Below are 19599 nucleotides of genomic sequence, written 5' to 3' on the forward strand. Positions count from 1 at the left end.
AAATATATACTTGGCACAATTTAAACTCTGGTGAACAAAAATATCAATAGAACATGGCTCCTACCTTTGAGGGGCTCATGGTCCAGTGAGAGAGGCAGACACCTTAAGAATATTTATATTAATGTAATCCTTATGTGGAGGATGCTATTGGAACACAGAGAACCAAGTCCCTACCCCTGCCTGGAGAGGCCTGGGAAGACTCCACAGAGAAGCTGATGTGTGAGCTCTGTCTGGAGGAAAGACTGGTGGACTCCAGGGAGATAAGGGAGGGAGCAGTTTTCCAGGCAGAAGGGACAGCATGCACAATGAGAGGGCTCCCTGTGTTCAAGGAATTGCAAACAGTTTGGTGTTGACAGGGAGAGGGTGGGGATGACACTTGGAAAGGCTGGCTGGGTCAAGACAACCAGGAGGGGTCATGGTTTCGTTGAACACTACTTCCAAAAGTTAGTCTCTGGCTTTCTTCCTGGTGACCAAACTCCACCTTCTATCTCTACCTTGGTTTGTTTGTTTATTAACCCCGTTCCCACATTTGCCTCTTGAGAACTCTAATGTGGCCAAATCACTCCTCACTTCAGACACCAGCTCCTTCTTTCCTAAACCTCTGCCAGCTGTCTCCAGCCATTTCTCCTGACTGAAGCTAAACCAGCTTTCCCAGATGCAGAATCTTAGATTCTCAGGAACTGAAGAAATTTTTAAGATTATCAGACCGGTGGTCTTGTTAATCTTTTTTTTTTTTTTATATTAACAGACATGATGGATGATTTTCTCCTGCAAAACATACTTCCAAGGGTGTACTTGTGCTGAAACCCTGTTCCTCTGTTTCCAATTCAACTAACGTTAATGGAATGCTAGTAATTGGAAGTGACATTGGGACTTCCCCGGTGGCACAGTGCGTAAAAAATCTGCCTGCTAATGAAGGGGACACGGGTTCGAGCCCTGGTCTGGGAAGATCCCACATACCGCGGAGCAACTAAGCTCGTGCGCCACAACTACTGAGCTCTGCGCTCTAGAGCCCGAGAGCCACAACTACTGAAGCCCGCTTGCCTAGAGTCCGTGCACCGAAACAAAGAGAAGCCACTGCAATGAGAAGCCCGCGCACCGCAACGAAGAGTAGCCCCCGCTCGCCGCAACTAGAGAAAGCCCGTGTGCAGCAACGAAGACTCAACGCATCCAAAGATAAATAAATAAATTCATTAAAAAAAAAAAAGAAAGTGACATAATTTTTTTTTTTTTTTTTTTGCGGTACGCGGGCCTCTCACTGCCGCGGCCTCTCCCGTTGCGGAGCACAGGCTCCGGACGTGCAGGCTCCGGACGTGCAGGCTCAGCAGCCATGACTCACGGGCCCAGCCACTCCGCGGCATGTGGGATCTCTTCCCAGACCGCGGCACGAACCCATGTCCCCTGCATGGGCAGGCGGACTCGCAACCACCGCGCCACCAGGGAAGCCCAAGAAAGTGACATTATTATAGGAGTAACATTGACGCTGCAAACATTGGTCCTGCTTAAACCACATGTAACAAGTTCCCTGTGACTGATTTTGGATATCTGATCCCAACCAAAGCTTGACTTCTCTTATAACACACCTGAACCTCAGCTTGAATATTCCTCATGATGTAAATCTCATCTCTCATGAGCAATCATTCAATCGTGGACAGCTCCAAATATCAGACAATTCTTTCTTAAACAGAGTAGAATTTCCCTTTCCATGATTTTATTTGTCCCAGTCCCACTCTTTGGTTACATAGGATAAATATAATCATGCCTCCATATAACAGTCCTTTAAATATCTAAAGATGATTACCCTAGTTCCAATAACAGTTTTCTTTTTCTACTTTAAATATTCCATAGGCATGGTTTCCATTCTCGGGGGACTAAATGGATCATTTCAATTATTGGGGTAGACAAAGCTTAAACTGGATTAGATATTTAATAATTTTCTTTTCCACTAAATAAGAGGAAGGTCAGAATAGTTTTAGTTGAAAAAACACTTGTGTTGTACCCTACAAGGTTATTTTATTGGTGGGTAATTGGCCAAACTTCACTGTAAATCAGTGGGGTAACAAATGCATTATGGTACAGCCTTATGATAATTTATTATGTATCCATGAATAAAATCTTGTTTTGGAAAAACAAAATCACAGAATCCCAGAATGTCAAGATGGACTAGAATGCTGTATTTCCACTGAATAAAAGGTCTAGTGTGAGAGGAAAACAAAAACCAGAAAAACTTCTGTTTTTTTCCCTGTACATCTGAATTGTGGTAGGAAATAAATTTTTGAACTTATTCCACAAAATTGTCATCAGGAAATAAAGACAAAAGGAAAAAATTAACAAATAAAAATAATATTTTCTAACCCATTCATCCCTTCCCCCCCCACACACATCTAATATGAAATTGAGTACTTTTTATACTGCTGTTCTGAGATTAGTAAATTTTTATCATGTTTTTATCAATAAAATATTCTAATAGAATGATACTCTGATGAATTATCCATTTTTTTCTATAGCTAAATATGAAGTAAATTTAAATCTTTGCTTAATTCTATATGGAGAGCAGTAAAGCCATTTTCAATGTTTTTCATTTTATTTTTATTTCTCTGAAATCAATTAATTTGATCAGAATCAATTCTTTGTTTTGAAGATTTGGTCACATTTTGCCCATATCTAATTTTACCATTGAAGATTTTGCCACTATAATTTCTTTTCTTTTTTCTTTTGGCTGCGCTGCACGTGGGATCTTATTTCCCCGACCAGGGATTGAACCCAGGCCCTTGGCAATGAAAGCGTGGAGTCCTAACCACTGGACCACCAGAAAATTCCCTATAATTTCTTTTTATGACCATAATTGCTACCAAATCAAATTTTTCCATTTCTAATTTTGCATATCTAAATTTTGTCAAAAAGATTTCATTCTTTGATTTTTAGTTAATAAATGTTTTTCTTTTATCAACTGAAAGTTTTGTTTTGTACTTCATTATTTGTTTTCCTTTTTTTGAATTTTTAAGTTTATTTTCTATGTGTCAACATTCTTATTAATACAGATTTCAACCTGATAAAGTCTGAACGAAGCATGTAAAATATTCCGTTTAGAATTGGTTAAATCAGAGAAAATTTTTTTTTTTTTTTTTTTTTTACGGTGTGCGGGCCTCTCACTGCCGTGGCCTCTCCCATTGCGGAACACAGGCTCCAGACACGCAGGCCCGGTGGCCATGGCGCACGGACCAAGCCGCTCCGCGGCATGTGGGAACCTCCCCGACAGGGGCACAAACCCATGTCCCCTGCATCGGCAGGCGGACTCTCAACCACTGCGCCACCAGGGAAGCCCAGAGAAAAATTTTAATTAATTTTGAATATATACCCTCAAAAATAAATATTCACTTAATGTGGCCTTATCTGTTTATGATATCAAAAGGTAGGTTTTATTCTCCCAAAATAAATGTTCTAAGATAAATTCAAGATTCCTTTGAATAAAAAAAAAAATACACCTTCTAAAACAGTGAGCTTATAAAATAGTGCAGTGGATTGCTAGGCATACTTAGTGTAACAGGAAGGTATGTTCACCGAGAAAGAAATTTGAAAAATGACTATAAGCCTTTATGGAAAATTGTAACAAGGCCTTTACTTCATTTACTTTTAGCTATGTCATAAATACTAGAAGATAAATTGGACAGTTTGTGACGAAAGTTAGAAAATTTTTTCCATAAAACGAACTTAGGAATCTTTCCTTTTGGCTCTATCTTCCAATCCACCTTCACTGTGTTAAAGAGATAGCGAGTTCTGCCCGATTTTTGGTTCAAGTGAGTGGTTTCCGAATTGACTGGACTCTCAAGGTAAGGAGTTCCTGCTCAGGGTTTCCCGGTCACCAGATCTGTGACTTGTCCAACTTTGAAAATGATCGCAGCCAGTTCATGTTTCACGTGGGACAGGTAAAGCTGTGAGAAGCACAGTATTCCCAGCTGTGCACTGCTGAAGAGCATCGTAAGGTAGGTTTTTCACTTATTAAAATGCTTTAACAAGTAGGGATCCAGAACAAGCCTGGTTACTCTCACTTTAGCAGGTATTTGAATTGCTGTCGCAATCACCTTCCCCATGACCCATCTGGCATGGATGGATGAATGAGCTATTGCCGTTATGTGGCTTTGGTCACCTGGAGGTCTCCCATGCCGTGGCGCTTCGGCCCTGGAATCCACCCCCTGTGGCAGCAGAGCTGGGTCAGCAGTCACCTCAGGGCTCCACTGTCCGTAAGCTTTCTTAAGTCAATATTTAAAGTTTTCCATGCTATAAAAAGAGATGCGATTTTTTAAAAATAAAAAGTGTATCACTAATTTTATCCTGTGCAGGCTTTTTGTTTTTTGTTTTTTCCCCTCTGGCCGCTTAGTGAAAGGGCACAGTCCTAACCACTGGACCACCAGAGAATTCCCTATCATGTTCAGTTTTAGGTGAAATCAATTTTATTTGATGTCATTCTTATCAGTAAAATTCATTTTGAATTTGGTAAAAGACTGATAATTTATGTTCTTTCTTAGAAAATGCATGAGAAAATTATGAGGATAACTTTTGATCATTCAGGATTCTCCCCATTGTACTAGATGGTCTAACATTTGGCGAATCTAATATTTCCACATACTTAGGTCAGTTTCTATGCGATGTAATAACTGTCTGCCCTATGGCTAATGCAAAGAATAAATAGTGGTATATGAAAATATTCTGAATGGCCAAAATGACAGTCAAAATATCCTTCTTCAGTAAAAAACTGATAAGGTAAATAATCATATTTCTTTTGCATTTGGGGAAATAACTAGTTCAGTCATATTAAAATGTAAAGAAAACAAACTAAAAGAACTTAAGCTACCATTACATCTCTCTTAAACTAGAAAAAAAAAGTAAACACCAATGTTGGCAAATGAAACAAAAATATTGACTAGTACAATGATGTTGTAAATAGCCCTGTAGATTATTCAGTCTTTTTGGAGAGCAGTATAACAATAGGGGGCTTCCCTGGTGGCGCAGTGGTTAAGAATCCGCCTGCCAGTGCAGGGGACATGGGTTCGAGCCCTGGTTCTGGAAGATCCCACATGCTGCGGAGCAACTAAGCCCCGTGCACCACAACTACTGAGCCTGCGCTCTGAAGCCCGCGAGCCACAACTACTGAAGCCCTCGCGCCTAGAGCCTGAGCTCCGCAACAAGAGAAGCCATGGCAATGAAGAGCAGCCCCCGTTCGCCGCAACTAAAGAAATCCCGCACCCAGCAACGAAGACCCAACGCAGCCAAAAATAAAAATAAATTAAATAAGTAAAATTTTAAAATATGACAATAGGTATAAAATTATACTACTTTGAGAAATGTATAAGAATTACTCCAATCCAAAGGAATAAAGAATATTTACAAAGATATTTATGCTCTCCTTCATAACAAAAAAAATCTGAAAACCACAAATTCTAATCATGATTTTTCTTTCAACCATGTTTTAAAATTGGAGTATAATTAATTTACAGTGTTGTGTTAGTTTCAGGTGTACAGCTAAATGATTCAGATATGTATATACTTTTTCAGATTCTTTTCCATTATAGGTTATTACAAGATATTGAATATAGTTCCCTGTGCTATACAGTAGGTCTTTGTTGTTTATCTGTTTTATGTATAGTGTGTATATGTTAATCCCAAACTCCTAATTTATGCGCCCCGCCCAACTATCCTCTTTGGTAACCATAAGTTTGTTTTCTATGTCTGTGAGTCTATTTCTGTTTTGTGAATTTATAAAAATTAATTTTTTCGTAGCCAACATTCATTTACACGTTCCCACATCTACAGTTTTTTTTTTTTTTCTTCATTCCTTTTTGTATCTCAGGCCTTTTTCCTCTAGGATCTATATTTACTATTGGCTTTAGAATCTCCTTTAATGAAAGCTTCCTCATGATGAAGTGTTTTATTTTTTAACTAATTAATTAATTAATTTTTGGCTGCATTGTGTCTTCCTTGCTGTGCCCGGGCTTTATCTAGTTGTGGCGAGTGGGGACTATTCTGTTGTGGTGCGCGGGCTTCTCATTGCGGTGGCTTCGCTTGCTGCAGAGCACGGGCTCTAGGCGTGCAGGCTTCAGTAGTTGTGGCACTTGGGCTCAGTAGTTGTGGCTTACGGGCTCTAGAGTGAAGGCTCAGTAGTTGTGGTGCATGGGCTTAGTTGCTCTGCGGAATGTGAGATTTTCCCGGACCAGGTATCGAACCTGTGTCCCCTGCATTGGCAGACAGATTCTTAACCACTGCACCACCACAGAAGATCCGATGATGAAGTGTTAATATCTTTTTCTTTCAGAAAATATTTTTATTTCACCTCCAATCTTGAAAAATTTTTGGCTGATAGAGAATTCTCAGTTGTGGTTATTTTCTTTTAGCATTTTTTAATATACCATTCCACTATTGGCTGGCTTCCATTGTTTCTTTTTTTTTTAATTTATTTGTTTTATTTATTTATTTTTGGCTGCGTTGGGTCTTCGTTGCTACATGTGGTCTTCCTCTAGTTGCCGCGAGCGGGGGCTACTCTTCGTTGCGGTGCACAGGCTTCTCATTGCAGTGGCTTCTCTTGTTGCGGAGCATGGGCTCTAGGCACGTGGGCTCAGTAGCTGTGGCTCTCGGGCTCTAGAACGCAGGCTCAGTAGTTGTGGCACACGGGCTTAGTTGCTCCGCGGCATGTAGGACCTTCCCCGACCAGGGCTCGAACCCATGTCCTGGCAGATTCTTAAATACTGCACCGCCGGGGAAGCCCACTTCCATTGTTTCTATTCAGAAGTCAGCAATAAGCCTTACTACACCTTTGGAAATAATGCTTCTCTCCCCAGCTGCCTGTTATCTTACTCTCTTATTAGTTATTTTTCATACTTTTAAGTGGAAATTTACAACATACACTAAATTAGAAATAATCATATTATGAACTCATGTACCCACTACCCAATTAAAATATTATCAGTGTCATTCCAAACTTGTTTTATTCTACCTCTTTCTTTTTATGCTGTAAATACCATATACCATATCATTTTAGCATAAATATTTTTGTATGCATCTCTAACAGGTAAGAACTTTCTTTAAAAGATAACTAAATACCATTGTGATGTCCATGCTTAAATTTCCCTTAATGTGTTTAAAAACTGTCTTGTCAGAGTTGATAGTTCAAATCTGTTTTCAATAAAGGTGTATACTTTGTATTGGATTAATGTACCTTTTTTTAGTCACAACTTTTTTTTTTTAGTCACAACTTTAAAGAGATATAATTCACATAACATAAAATTTATTTTTTAAATGTACAATTTAGTGGTTTGTAGTAAGTTTACAGAGCTGTGTAGTCATCATCACTTTAGAATTTTTTCTTCAAAAAAGGAATCCCATACACATCAGCAGTCATTTCCTACTGTGTCTTCTTCTAGCCCCTGGGCAAGTATTAATCTATTTTCTGTCTTTATGGATTTACATATTTTGGACATTTCATATAACTGGGCATATAATGTCATATAACTGGGCATATAATATCATACAGCATTTTCATATATAATATTTATATAACATGTGACCTTTTGTGTCTAGCTACTTTCACTTGGCATGTTTTCAAATATCATACATGTTGTATTATGTGTCAGTACTTTATTATTTTTGTGACTAAATAATATTCTATTGCACAGATATACACCATTTTGTTTATCCATTCATCAGTTGTTGAACACTTGGATTGTTTCCATTTTTCAGCTATTATAAATAATGTTGCTATGAATATTTGTGTACAAGTTTTTGTGTGGACATGTTTTCATTTTTCTTGGTATTTACCTAAGAGTAAAATTGCTGGGTCATAAGGTAACTCTATGTTTAACTTTTCGAGGAAATGTCACATTGTTTTCTAAAGTGGCACCACAATTTTACATTCCAACCAGCAAAGTATGAGGATTGATTTCTCCACATTCTCACCAAAACTTGTTATTGTCTGTCTTTTTTATTTGGCCATAATAGTATGTTCAAAGCAGTATCTCATTGCATTTTTGATATTTGCATTTCCCTAATGACCACTGATATTCAGCATCTTTTCATGTACTTTTTTTTTTTTTTTTTGGCCACTTTGGGTGACTTGCGGGATCTTAGTTCCCTGACCAGGGATTGAACCCAGGCCCTTGGCAATGGTTGCGTGGAGTCCTAACCACTGGACCACCAGGGAATTCCCTCATGTACCTTTCGACCATTTGTATATCTTTTTTGGAGAAATGTCTATTTGGATTCTTTGCCCATTTTATAATTTGTCTTTTTTTGTCTTTTTGTCTTTTTTTTTTTCTTAGTTGTGTTTCTTTTATATTCTAGTTACAAGTCGTTCGTCAGATATGTGTTTTCCAATATTTTCTCCCATTCTGTGGATTGTCTTCACTTACTTGATGGTGTACTTTGAAGCACAAATGTTTTTAATTTTGATGAAATCCAATTTATGTTTTTTTTGGCTTTTTTTTTTTTGCACTTGTGCTTTTGGAAAACATTGCCTAATCCAAGATGGCAAAGATTTACTCCAATGCTTCTATATTTTCTTCTAAGAATTTTAGTTTTAGCTATTACATTTAGATCTTTCACCATTTGCATATTTGCATACAATTTTTGTATATGTTATAGAGTAGGTGTCCAACTTCATTTTTTTGCATGTAGATATCAAATTGTCCCAATACTGTTTGTTGAAAATTCTACTGTTTCCCCATTGCATTGTGTTGGCAACCTTATCAAAACTCAATTGATCATAAATTTAATAATTTATTTCTGGACACTCAACTCTATTCCATGGATCTATGTCTATCTTTATGCCAGTACAACACTGCCCTGATTGCTGCAGCTTGTAGGAAATTTTGAAATCAGGAAGTGTGAATCCTCCAACTTTCTTCTTTTTTCCCCAAGATAGTTGGGCTATTCTGGGTCCCTTAAATTTCCATAAAAATTTTAAGCTCAGCTTGCCAGTATCTGCAAAATGTCCAGCTGAAATTTTGATAGTGATTACGTTAAATGTCTAGATCAGTTTGGAGACTACTGCCATTTTAATGATATTAAGCCAAATCCATGTACGTGGGCTATATTTCCATTTATTTAAGTCTTCTTTCATTACTTTTATCAATGTCTTATAGTTAGCTATTTACAAAACTTACATTTCTTTTGTTAAATTTATTCCTAAGCATTTCATTCTGTTTTGATGCTATTGCAAAAAGAATGTTGTCTTAATTTCAGTTTTGGATTGTTCATTGCTAGTGAATAGAAATAAAACTGATTTTTGTACATTGATCTTGTATCCTGCCACCCTGCTGAACTAATTTATTCTAATATTTTTGTGGATTTTCCATATACAAGGTCATGTCATCTGCAAATATAGTTTTATTGATACTTTTTCCTTTTCAACCTGGATAAATTTTACTTCTCTTTCTTGCCTAGCTGGCCTGGCTAGAATCTTCAGTACAAGATTGAATAGGAGTAATAAGAGCTGACATCCTTGTCTAGTACTTCATCTCAGGTGGAAAGCATTCAGTCTCTTACCATTAAGTATGATATTAGCTATGGGGTGTTTTAGACAGTCTACCAGGTTGAGGAGATTCCCCGCTAAATTAGCCTGCTTAGGCTGCCATAACAAAATACTATAGACTTGGTGGTTTAAACATTAGGCATTTAGGGACTTCCCTGGCGGTCCAGTGGTTAAGACTGTGTGCCTCTGATGTAGGGGGCCCGGGTTAGATCCCTGGTCAGGGAACTAGATCCTGCATGCATTCTGCAACTAAGAGTCCACATGCCATAACTAAGAAGTCTGCATGCCACAACTAAAAGATCTTGTATGCTGCAACAAAGTTCTTGTGTGCCCCAACTAAGATGTGGTGCAGCCAAAATAAATAAATAAATATTAAAAATATAAACAATAGGCATTTATTTTCTCATATTTCTGGAGGCTAGAAACCTAAGATCAAGGTGCCAGCAGGATTGGGTTCTGGTGAGGCCTCTTTTCCTGGCTTGCAGGTGACCTCCTTCTTGCTGTGTCCTGACATGGCCATTTCTGTGTGTGTGTGTGTGTGTGTGTGTGTGTGTGTGTGTGTGTGTGTATGTGCATTTAGAGGGAGGGAGAGATTGATCTCTGGTGTCTCTTCCTTTTCTTATAAAGACATTAGATTAGGGTACTACCCTATGACTTCATTTAACATTAGTTATCTCCTTAAAGGTCCTATTTCCAAATACAGTCACATTGGGTGTTAGGGCTTCAACATGAAAACTTTTTGGTGGGGGGAGGGGACACAATTTAGTCCATAACACCTGCTATTCCTAGTTTGTTTAATTTTTTTAATCATGAAAGTGTATTGGATTTTGTCAAGTGCTTTTTCTGGTGCATTGAGGTTATTATCTAGTTTTTGTTCTTTTGTATGTTAATATGGTGCGTTACATTGGAGTTGATTTTTAGCTGTTAAACCAACCTTACATTCCTGGGATAAATCTCACTTAGTCATCATGTATAATCCTTTTTACATGTTACTGGGTTCTGTTTCCTAGGGTTTTGATTTTTTTTTTCTTTTCTTTTTGAATGAATGTGTGTGGGGAATTCCCTGGCATTCCAGTGGTTAGGACTCCATGCTCTCACTGCTGAGGGCCCAGATTCAATCCCTGGTCAGGAAACTAAGATCCCACAAGCTGCATGGTGTGGCCAAAAAATGAACAAACAAACAAAACAAACAAAAAACCCCATAAAATAAAGAATGTGTGTGTATATATTTATAAGAATTATTGGTCTGTAGTTTTCTTGTTATATCTTTGTCAGGTTTTGATATCAGGGTAATATTGGCCTCATAGAATGAGTTAGAACGTGTTCCCTTCTCTTTTGTTTTCTGGAAGATTTTGTGAAGGATTAGTGTTAATTCTTTAAATGTTTGGTAAAATTCACCAGTGAAGCCTATAATTCTAGGGTTTTCTTCATGGAAAGTTGTTTTTTGTTTGTTTGTTTGTTTGCGGTACGCGGGCCTCTCACTGCCGTGGCCTCTCCCGTTGCGGAGCACAGGCTCCGGACGCGCAGGCTCAGCGGCCATGGCGCACGGGGCCCAGCCACTCCGCGGCACGTGGGATCCTCCCGGACCGGAGCACGAACCTGCGTCCCCTGCATCGACAGGCGGACTCTCAACCACTGCGCCACCAGGGAAGCCCTGTTTTTTTAAATTATTAATTCAATGGCTTTACTTGTTCAGTTTTTCTATTTCTTCTTGAGGTAGTTTCAGTAGTTTTTGTCTTTCTAGGAATTTGCCTATTTCAACTAGGTTATGTAATTTGTTCATTGTATTCCCTCATTGGGAAGTTACAATGTCACAAAGCTTAATGTTCTGAGATTCAGTCATTAAAAAAAAAAGCTCCTTGGACTGTTGCAAAACTTTATTTCCAATGTTATGAAAAAGTTGATTTTGACAGTTTTTTGCCATTGTTCTCATTCCTTTTATGGAGTAGTGAAATTTTGGATGTCCTCACTCTGCTATTCTGGCACTTATTCTGATTAATTCATCTATTATATACCCATTCCTCACTCTCTTGAGGTTTTTTTTTTTTGTGCTAAAAATGAATTTAATAAAGACTATTTTAGTACCTTAGCCTCTCCAGGAGAGTTGGAAAGCCACACTTGGGAACTCTCATCCAGGAACCATTTCCAAAATCACACCACAAAGCTGGCTCCATAAAGCCACCGTGTTTCTACTGCTGCTGCTCCTGCTATCCACAGATCCTGCTGCTTTCAACACTGACATCATCAATGCTAGATACTGGATGCTGCCGCTAGAACATCACTGCTCCTTTGGAAAAGTAGCTACCACCATGGCTGCCACCTGCCCTAGCATTGATTCCACTAAATCAATTTGATTCACTAGTGTTTGTCTCAAAGTCTAATGTAGGAGAATTCTGACTGATAGAGCTGTGGTCATATATCTGTGCTCTGGCTGTAAGAAAGGCTGGGTAAGTTGATTTTTTAAATATTATGTTGGGTGGTACTCTTTGCTTCTTACCAAGACTCGTATGATGGGAATTCCCCAAACATGGGATGGTAGTCTCCATTTTCCATAAAATACTAGCTATGTCATAATTAAAGAAAGAATAGTGATTTGCACTTTAAATGCTTGCTTACCATAATACATGTTGCTTACCATAAGTCTTTTCATCTTAAACCACCTCCACTCCCCACTTATTTCATGTCACCTATTTTTTGAAGAAGTGGGACATTCTAATAGTTGAATTTTCCACATTCTAGATTTGGATTGTTGCATCCTCATGGTAGTTTAACATATGCCTCTATTTCTTGTATTTCCTGCTTACTTGTGGTTGGATATCTAGATTTAGCTCCTTTTAAGATTTTGTCTTTGTGGTTGAATATTTAGGTTTCACCATGATGTATCTTTGTAAAGATTTCTCTGTATTTTTCCTACTTGCAGTTTGTTGGTATACTGAATCTGTAGATTGTCTTCCATTGCTTCTGAAAAAATTTCAGCCATTATCTCTTCAAATATTGTCTCTTATTCTGCCTCTTCTTCTAAACCTCCAATTAAATATGTTATATCTACCCACTGTATCCTATATGTCACTGGTTCTCTATGGCAATTTTCATGTTTTTATCTTTTCATGCTACATTTTGGATAGTTTCTTCTCATTTTTTCCTTCAGTTCTGCAATTCTTAAGTTGTGTCCAATCTGTTGTGAGACCCACCTATCTTTTGTTTTTAATTTCATTTATTGTATTGTATTGTTTTATTTGTTTATTTGTTTAAGTTCTGTTTGATTCTTTATCAGATCTGCTATGTTGCTTTTATAGTTTCCTCTTCCCTGGAGATATTTTCAAGCTTATATATTATTTCAACATAATAAGCATGGGGACTTCCCTGGTGGCACAGTGGCCAATGCAGGGGACACGGGTTCGATCCCTGGTCTGGGAAGATCCCACATGCTATGGAGTAACTAAGCTGAGAGCTACAGCTACTGAAGTCCTCGTGCCTAAAGCCCGTGCTCCACAACAAGAGAAGCCACTGCAATGAGAAGCCTGCACACTGCAACGAAGAGTAGCCCCAGCTCGCAGCAACTAGAGAAAGCCTGTGCGCAGCAACAAAGACCCAAGGCAGCCAAAAAAAACCCCAAAAAACATAATAAGCATGGAGGCCTGATATCTCCTGGAACTGTTCATCGTGTGTGTTGATTCTCACTTGTGCTGGCTTTAATTTATTTATGTGCTGGTCATCATGTTTTAAAAAATATCTGTAGAAACAATCAGAAACCTAAGATGAAATAATGATTTTCATCTGATTCTTCCAGGCACTTGAGGCCCTTTACCTTTCTAGGACTATCTTAATCTAAATTCTGAGATTGAAGTTGCCTTAACCGCCCAGGTGAGGAATCTGGGTTATCTCTTGCTTTGAGAGTGTAGCCCTTTGGAAGACCTTAGTTTAATGGAGTAATGAGGTATGAGAGTCTCCGCCTGTGGTTGGACCTACGTTTTTGGCTTCTGTGCCCTTTGTCCAGTAAGGCCATTAAACCCAGCTAGGTTTGCTTCTCCAGGTTTTGACCTTCTCTTAGATTTTAGCCAGGTAAATTTCTCATTATCTTTTAAACTCTTTCAGTTCTTTTAAGAAGATTTAAAAAAATATTTCATCCTGCTTAATTTTCTTCAGAAGGATTGGTTTGAATTATTTAGGCCGTAGTTGCTGAATGCAGAGGCAAGTAAATATTTTTTGAAAAATTATACAGGAATACCTCATTTTATTGCACTTCACTTTACTGTGCTTCCAAGATGTTACTTTTCTTACAAATTGAAAGTCTGTGGCAACCCTGCATTGAGCAAGTCTATTGGCACCATTTTTCCAATAGCATTTGCTCACTTAATGTCTCTGCAACACATTTTGGTAATTCTCAAAATATATCAAACTTTTAAGTTATTATTATATTTGTTATGGTGATCTGTAATCAGTGATCTTTGATTTACTACTGTAATTGTTTTGGGGCACCGTGAACCATGCCCATTTAAGAAGGCAAACTTAATCAATAAATGTGTGTGTTCTGACTGCTCCCCTGTCTCTCTCCCTCTCCTCAGGCCTTTCTACTCCTTGAGACACAACAATATGGAAATTAGGCTAATTAATAACTCTACAATTGTCTCTCAGTTTTCAGGTGAAAGAGTCACATATGTCTCACTTTAAATCAAAAGCTAAAAATGATTAAGCTTAGTGAGGAAGGCATGTCCAAAGCTGAGATAGGCTGAAATCTGGGCCTCTTTCACCAGATAGTTAGCCAAGTTGTGAATGCAACAGAAAAGTTCTTGAAGGAAATTAAAAGTGCTCCTCCAGTGAACATATGAATGATAAAGTGAAACAGCCTTATTGCTGATATGGAGAAAGTTTTAGTGGTCTGGATAGAAGATCAAACCAGCCACAACATTCTCTCAAGCCAAAGCCTAATCCAGAGCAAGGCCCTAACTTCCTTCAATTCTATGAAGGCTGAGGGAGGTGAGGAAGCCACAGCAGAAAAGTTTGAAGCTAGCAGAGGCTGGTTCTTGAGGTTTAAGAAAAGAAGCCCTCTCCAAAACATAAAAGTGCAAGGTGAAGCAGCAAGTGCTGATGTAGAAGCTGCAGCAAGTTATCCAGAAGATCTAGCTAAGGTAATTAATGAAGGTGGCTACAGTAAACAAGAGATTTTCAGTGTGGATGAAACAGCCTTCTATTGGAAGATGCCATCTAGGCTTTCATAACTAGAGAGAAGTTAATGCCTGGGTTCAAAGCTACAAAGGACAGGCTGACCCTCTTGTTAGGGGCTAATGCAGCTGGTGACTTGAAGTTGAAGCCAATGCTCATTTACCATTCCAAAAATTCTGGGGCCCTTAAAAATTATGCTAAATCTACTCCACTTGTGCTCTATAAGTGGCACAAAGCCTGGATGACAGCACATCTGTTTACAGCATGGTTTGCCGAATATTTTAAGCCCACTTTGAGAACTGCTCCTCAGAAAAAAAGATTCCTTTCAAAATATTACTGCTCATTGAAAATGCGCCTGGCCACCCAAGAGCTCTGATGGAGATACACAATGAGTTTTCTTTTATTTTCATGCCTGCTAACACAATGCCCATTCTGCAGCCCATGGATCAAGGAATAATTTTGACTGTCAAGTCTTATCAAAGAAATACATTTCGTAAGGCTATAGCTGCCATACATTGTGATTCCTTTGATGGATCCGGGAAAAGTCAATTGAAAACATTCTGGAAAGGATCCACCATTCTAGATGCCATTAGGAACGTTTGTGATTTGTGAGAAGAGGTCAAAATATCAAATACCAGTTTGGAAGAAGTTGATTCCAACTCTCATGGATGACTCTGAGGGGTTCAAGACTTCAGTTGGGAGATGTGGTGGAAATGGCAAGAGATTTAGAATTAGAAGTGAAGTCTGTTATTTGTTTCTATGTGTCTGAATTGCTGCAATCTCATGATAAAACTTTAACGGATGAGGAATTGCTTCTTATGGATGAGCAAAGTGGTTTCTTGAGATGGAACCTACTCCTGTTGAAGATTCTATGAAGATTGCCAAAATGACAACAAAGAATTTATTTTTAAAATTTTATTACTATTTTTAGTTGGAGTATAGTTGCTTTACAATGTTGTGTTAGTTTCTGCTGTACAACGAAGTGAATCAGCTATATGTATACATACATCCCCTCCCTCTTGGACCTCCCTCCCACCCCCACCCCCATCCCATCCATCTAAGTCATCATAGAGCACTGAGCTGAGCTCCCTGTGCTATACAGCAGGTTCCCACTAGCTAGCTATTTTAACATGACAGTGTATAAATGTTAATCCTAATCTTCCAGTTAGTTCCACCCTTCCCTTCCCCCACTGTATCCACATGTCTTTTCTCTAGGTCTGTGTCTCTATTCCTGCCCTGCAAATAGGTTCATCTGTACCATTTTTCTAGATTCCACATATATGCATTAATATACGGTATTTGTTTTTCTCTTTCTGACTTACTTCATTCTGTATGACAGACTCTAGGTCCATCCACATCTCTACAAATGACCCAATTTTGTTCCTTTTTAGGGCTGAGCAATATTCCATTGAATATATGTACCACATCTTCTTTATCCATTCATCTGTAGATGGACATTTAGGTTGTTTCCATGTCCTGACTATTGTAAATAGTGCTGCAGTGAACATTGGGGTGCATGTGTCTTTTAAAATTATGGTTTTCTCAGGGTATATACCCAGTAGTGGGACTGCTGGGTCATATGGTAGTTCTATTTTTAGTTTTTGAAGGAACCTCCATACTGTTCTCCATAGTGGCTGTACCAATTCACATTCTCACCAACAGTGCAAGAGGGTTCCCTTTTCTCCATACCCTCTCCAGCATTTATAGTTTGTAGATTTTTTTGTTGATGGCCATTCTGACTGGTGTGAGGTGATACTTCAGTGTAGTCTTGATTTGCATTTCTCTAGTAATTAGTGATGTTGAGCATCTTTTCATATTACTTGTGATTGGTCTGTTTATATTTTCTAATTCTTCCTCATTCAGTCTTGGAAAGTTGTATCTTTCTAAGAATCTGTCCATTTCTTCCAGGTTGTCTATTTTATTGGCATATAATTGCTTGTAGTATTCTCTTATGATCCTTTATATTGCTGCAATGTCAATTGTAATTTCTCCTTTTTCATTTATAATTTTGATTTGAATCCTCTCCCTTTTTTCTTGATGAGTCTGGCTAAAGGTTTATCAATTTTGTTTATCTTCTCAAAGAACAAACTTTTAGTTTTATTGATCTTTGCTATTGTTTTCTTCATTTCTATTTCATTTATTTCTGCTCTCCTCTTTATGATTTCTTTCCTTCTACTAACTTTTGTTTTTTGTTCTTCTTTCTCTAGTTGCTTTAGGTGTAAGGTTAAATTGTTCATTTGAGATTTTTCTTGTTTCTTGAGGGGAGATGGAATTGCTATAAACTTCCCTCTTAGAACTGCTTTTGCTACATCCCATTAGGTTTTGGGTTGTCATGTTTTCGTTGTTATTTGTTCCTATGTATTTTTTAAATTTCCTCTTTGATTTCTTCAGTGATCTCTTGGTTATTTAGTAGCATATTGTTTAGCCTCCATGTGTTTTTGTATTTTTCCTGTAATTGATTCCTAATCTCATAGCATTGTGGTTGGAAAATATGCTGGACACAATTTCAGTTTTCTTAAATTTTCCAAGGCTTGATTTGTGACCCAAGACGTGATTTATCCTGGAGAATGTTCTGTGTGCACTTGAGAAGAAAATGTATTCTGCTGCTTTTGGGCAGAATGTCTTATGAATATCAATTAAATCTATCTGGTTTATTGTGTCATTTAGAGCTTGTGTTTCTTTATTTTATGTCTGGATGGTCTGTCCATTGGTGTAAGTGGGGTGTTAAAGTCCCCCCACTATTATTATGTTACTGTCGATTTCCCCTTTTATGGCTGTTAGCATTTGCTTAATGTATTGAGGTGCTCCTATGTTGGGTGCATAAATATTTATAATTGTTGTATCTTCTTCTTGGATTGATCCCTTGATCATTATGTAGTGTCCTTCCTTATCTCTTATAACAGTATTTTTATTTTTTTTATTTTTTTAATTAATTTTTTTTGCAGTACACGGGCCTCTCCCGTTGCGGAGCACAGGCTCTGGACGTGCAGTCTCAGTGGCCATGGCTCATGGGCCCAGCTGCTCCACGGCATGTGGGATCTTCCCGGACCGGGGCATGAACCCGTGTCCCCTGCATCGGCAGGCAGACTCTCAACTGCTGCGCCACCAGGGAAGCCCAACAATCTTTATTTTAAAGTTTATTTTAGCTGATATGAGTATTGCTACTCCAGCTTTCTTTTGATTTCCATTTGCATGGTATATCTTTTCCCATCCACTCACTTTCAGTCTGTATATGTCCCTAGGTCTGAAATGGGTCTCTTGTAGACAGCACATATATGTGTCTTGCTTTTGTATCCATTTATCCAGTCTTTTGGTTGGAGCATTTAATCTATTTACATTCAAGGTAATTATCAATATGTATGTTCCTATTACCATTTTCTCAATTGTTTTGGGTTTGTTTTTGTGGGTCTTTTTCCTCTCTTGTGCTTCCCGCCTAGAGAAGTTCCTTTAGCATTTGCTGTAAAGCTGGTTTGGTGGAGCTGAATTCTTAGCTTTTGCCTGTCAGTAAAGCTTTTGATTTCTCCATTGAATCTGAATGAGATCCCTGCTGGGTACAGTAATCTTGGTTGTAGGTTCTTCCCTTTCATCACTTTAAATATACCATGCTACTCCCTTCTGGCCTGCAGAGTTTCTGCTGAAAAATCAGCTGTTAACCTTATGGGGATTCTTTTGTATGTTATTTGTTGCTTTTCCCTTGCTGCTTTTAACATTTTTTCTTTGAATTTAATTTTTGTTAGTTTGATTAACGTGTGTCTTGGTGTGTTTCTCCTTGGGTTTATCCTGCCTGGGACTCTCTGCGCTTCCTGGACTTGGGTGGCTATTTTCTTTCCCATGTTAGGGAAGTTCTCAACTATAATCTCTTCAACTATTTTCTCAGACCTTTTCTCTTTCTCTTCTTCTTCTGGGACCCCTATATTTCGAATGTTGGTGTGTTTAATGTTGTCCCAGAAATCTCAGAGCCTGTCCTGTCAGTTCTTTTCATTCTGTCTTCTTTATTCGGCTCCTCAGCAGTTATTCCCACCATTCTGTCTTCCAGCTCACTTACCTGTTCTTCTGCCTCAGTTATTCTGCTATTGATTCCTTCTAGTGTATTCTTCATTTCAGTTATTGTTTTGTTCATCACTGTTTGTTTGTTCTTTAGTTCTTCTAGGTCTTTGTTAAACATTTCTTGTATTTTCTCAATCCTTGCCTCCATTCTATTTCCGAGATTTTGGATCATCTTTACTATCATTACTCTGAATTCTTTTTTAGGTAGGTTTCCTATTTCCTCCTCATTTATTTGGTCTTGCAAGTTTTTACCTTGCTCTTCCGTCTGTAACGTATTTTTTTGTCATCTCATTTGTTTTGATGGGTGGGGCTGTGTTCCTGTCTTACTGGCTGTTTTGCCTGAGGCATCCAGTACTGGAGTTTACAGGCACTTGGGTACAGCTGGGTCTTGGTGCTGAGATGAGGACCTTGGGAGACCTCACTCCATTTGATATTCCCTGGGGTCTGAGGTTCTGTTAGTCCAGTGGTTTGGACTCAGTGCTCCCACCACAGGAGCTCAGGCCTGACCCCCAGCCTAGGAACCAACGTCCTGAAAGCCATGCGGTGTGGAAAAAAAAAAAAAAAGAAAAAGAGAGCAGAATAACAAAGAATAAAAAATAAAACTAGAAAAATAAAAAATATATTAGATAAAAATACGAATGAAATGACAAGGCAAAACAGAACCACTACAGAAAAAAAAAAAAAAAGGCCAGAAGAAGCCTTGGGGGTGGGGCCTAGGCTCAGGACCCTCATGGCCAGAAAAGGCCTTGTGGGGTTGGGGTCGTGGCTTAGGCTCAGCCTAGACAGTGGGGGCCCCGGAGAGCGGAGGTAGAGGCCTGGGACCCCAGCAGGCTTGCCGGACCCGAGCAGTCAGGGGAGATGCTAGCTGC

General features: G+C 38.6%; 1 pseudogene; it reads right to left on the reverse strand.

Annotated features, from left to right (window-relative positions):
• Positions 1 to 3556: 3556 nt before the first annotated feature.
• On the reverse strand, positions 3557 to 12500 carry LOC111187608 (small ribosomal subunit protein uS17m pseudogene; annotated as a pseudogene).
• Positions 12501 to 19599: the final 7099 nt, after the last annotated feature.

Source organism: Delphinapterus leucas, chromosome 5 (assembly GCF_059928025.1).
Source record: "Delphinapterus leucas isolate spDelLeu-1000000601 "Yukka" chromosome 5, BTC_Dleu_Yukka2, whole genome shotgun sequence".
Lineage (NCBI taxonomy): Eukaryota > Metazoa > Chordata > Mammalia > Artiodactyla > Monodontidae > Delphinapterus > Delphinapterus leucas.